Below are 3,264 nucleotides of genomic sequence, written 5' to 3' on the forward strand. Positions count from 1 at the left end.
GACCACAGAGCTGAAAGCACATTTCTACTGCAGCATTATTTTATTGTGTTTAATATTTATGTCACCTTTGTTTGTTTCTCTCTGGATTTTAATCCTGGTTTAGTTTTTGGTTCCATCCATGGAGGTTTTATTAGGCTTCCTGTTCTTATTTCAATGAATGAATAAATGAACATTAACTAAAGTGTTTGACCACTATGGATTTAATCTGAATTGGTTCTCATTGATCCATGCTGAATGTTAATCACTGAACAGTTTGTTGATGTTATTGTCATCATGCTGCTTCTCATCTTTTAATTAATTATCCAGAAATAATATTTAATAGCAGCATTCATTTCCACAGACTACAGTGTAATGATTGGTCCTTCCTGCTCAAACTCAGATTAACCTAAACCAGAACCTGGCTGTGTTAATCTAGAAAGATTCTATGTTGTTTCAATATAATAACATAGCATGATTGAAACGGTCTTTATCACTCCCAGTCTAAATGAACTGTTCTTTGTGCTTTTCTTTCATTTGGTCAATAGATAGACAATTCTTTATTATATTCTTACACATAAAACAAACTTTGTTCCTCAAACTGAATTGCTGAGGATTGAATAAAGTCAATATGTTTCCATAAAGCGTGTTTGTAGCATTTCTATTATGATCCATTGGCTGAGATAAGATCATAGCAAAGCCAGTTTACAGAGACAGAGCTGTGATGACATGAGGGTCTTCAAATAGTCTTTAATATATTTATAAAGAAACAATACATGCTTAGTTTAACCTGAGACTGTTTTATAAACTCCAAGGATGCAGATATTGCATTTAAAAGTCATCTTCTCAGGACCCTTCTAGTAAAATGTTTTGAGCAAAAGTGTCACATGATCTAAGGCATCTTCCCAGGGGCTAAGCCCCCCAAATATAGGATCCTAAAGACGTCCATGGACATCAATCAGAACTCTGAATAAGTTTGGTGGCAAATTCTTCCAGGATTTTAGGATCCAGAAAGCTGGATATCCATTAATCTGAGTTAATTTTATACTGTGAATTAATCTGAACTAACTCTGGTTCAGAATATTTAAATCTCATCGTTTCTTTGGCAGAGGACAGTTTCCCTTCCTGCAGGACATGCAGATGTGGATCCAGACACTGCAGACAGAAAAAATCCTGAAACTTCAGAAATAAACTGAAATAGAGCCTCTTAGAGTAAATACATTAAGTGTCTGATCGTTCTAAATCCACAAGATAATCAAAGGAAAAATCCTCAGAGCTGCAGGTAACAGTAAAGCTGTCATGATCTTTTTCCTCCCTGCCTCAATTATCATTTATTCCTCTCACCTTTTTCCTTTGCTTTACATTCTGTTCAGCCTGTGCATTCGGGGCCAGATCATTATTCGTTTTTCTGTTAGCCTGTTTGTTATGTTGAGGCCAAGGTTCTTGTCCTGGATCCTGGCGGCCAGTGGAAAGAGGGTTTTTTTGTGTCTGTCTCATCTCCTAATCGTCCACTGTTTCTCCCCTGCTGAGCCCTCTGGGTTTTTGGCTCTGTACACAGGGAGGTTCAGTTTTTATCCAGTAAGCCTGGCTCCAAGGAGGAGACCAGTTTAAAGGTCCTGCTCAAGTTGTGGTTCTATGTCCTGTCTCGGCTACCCTCTGCCACTGAGCCTGCCCGTCTGCACCTGATCCTGTCTGCTCCTGTGCGTGACCGCCTGGTCACGCTTCTGACTCTGTTGGACTCTGAACCTGCCTGGGAGCTCTACGAGGCCTAGAAGTCTGGATCCTGCCTGTTCCTGTCTGTTCTGGATCCCTGACCAGGATCGGCTTCCAGCATGTCCTCTGGGACTGCAGCACTCGGGACATTCTTGGACTGGACTGTTAAACCAGGTAAGTGACCAACTCAGATAGTCATCTGTCCGATGATCGTGGTCACTTACCTGTGTTTCTCCCACAACAGAGTGTCTGTGATTGGGTGGTGCCCCGCCCCCCACCTGCAGTCGCCACATGCCACAGATCCTAGCAGCTCCCCTTTAAGTTTTGTTCATTAAATAAACGTTTTGAACTTGCCCACTGACTGTCTGCTTGAATACTGGGTCCATCTGTCCTCGCTTCTTGACAGAAGCTAGAATTAATATCTCACATTTTGAGAGTTCAAGCAATATCTATTCCTATATTAGTGTTTTATGTATAAATATATGATAAAGGCGGTAAAAGTAACATGTTTTAATCAAAAAGTAACATTCTTTTACTAAATTTAATTATATATAGGTAAAATTATTTTTCTTCACATCTATTATTGGATGTTTTTTTTCTCCAGTAGATGGCGCCAAAGTACCAAAGGAATAGGAATAAAACCTAAACATCCAGAGATTTTATCATCTCAGTGGTTTCCAGTTAATCTCAGAGTTCAGATTATAATTTAATGTCTGTTTCTTTAATCCCATTAAAGGCTTCGCTCCATCTCATCTCTCAAATATTTTCACATTCAGACAGAGATGAACATCCTTCAATTGCTGCTGCTCCCTTGATGTGGAGAAACTTTGCATTCATTATCATTTTACTGTATTTAGATGTTTAGATTAAGTTTTACTTTAATTATCTGAATTAAACAGCTAAAGTCTGTAGCTTTAAATATTTAACATCCCAATGAGTCTCTGAATCTGCCATATTTTCATAGAACCATGATCTCATATATGTCTCTAAATAATTTTATGAATTTTTGTTTCCTTGATCAACCTTTGGATATTTGACACCAATTATGATTCACTATTGATCAAAAAAACTGATAAAGAATACAAAATAACAAAAAAAAGTTCTTCAGATCTATTGTATGTACTGTGAGAATAAAGTTTCTCTTATTGCCTTCATTTTTTAAAGATAACACAAACTACTGTTCATCATGTGGAATAGAAGCAGAGAAATAAAAAATGTGAAAAACGATTTTTTGCAGTTTATTAAACAAATGTATTTTAATTCCCTTTAACAGTAAACACGTTAATCTAGTTTTAACTTATGTGCTTGTTGCTGTAAACTTCTGAATATTTTAGGCCCTTTGTTCTCTAGTAAAACCCAATCTGACCACTAGGTGGCAGAAGGCTCTATATGACAGAGGAACCACTGATTGGTTGATCTGAATAAAAAACGGCTCCATGATGACATTTCAGAAGGTTTTAGTTTCTCATATAACAGATAATCTGTCAGAAGATGAAAGTAAAGAAAAACTGACAGATTTCATCATTTAAATAGAATAAACCTATTTTAATGCTGACAAACTGAAATGTATCTAAT

Source organism: Cyprinodon variegatus, unplaced genomic scaffold (assembly GCF_000732505.1).
Source record: "Cyprinodon variegatus isolate N-32 unplaced genomic scaffold, C_variegatus-1.0 Scaffold1136, whole genome shotgun sequence".
NCBI lineage: Eukaryota > Metazoa > Chordata > Actinopteri > Cyprinodontiformes > Cyprinodontidae > Cyprinodon > Cyprinodon variegatus.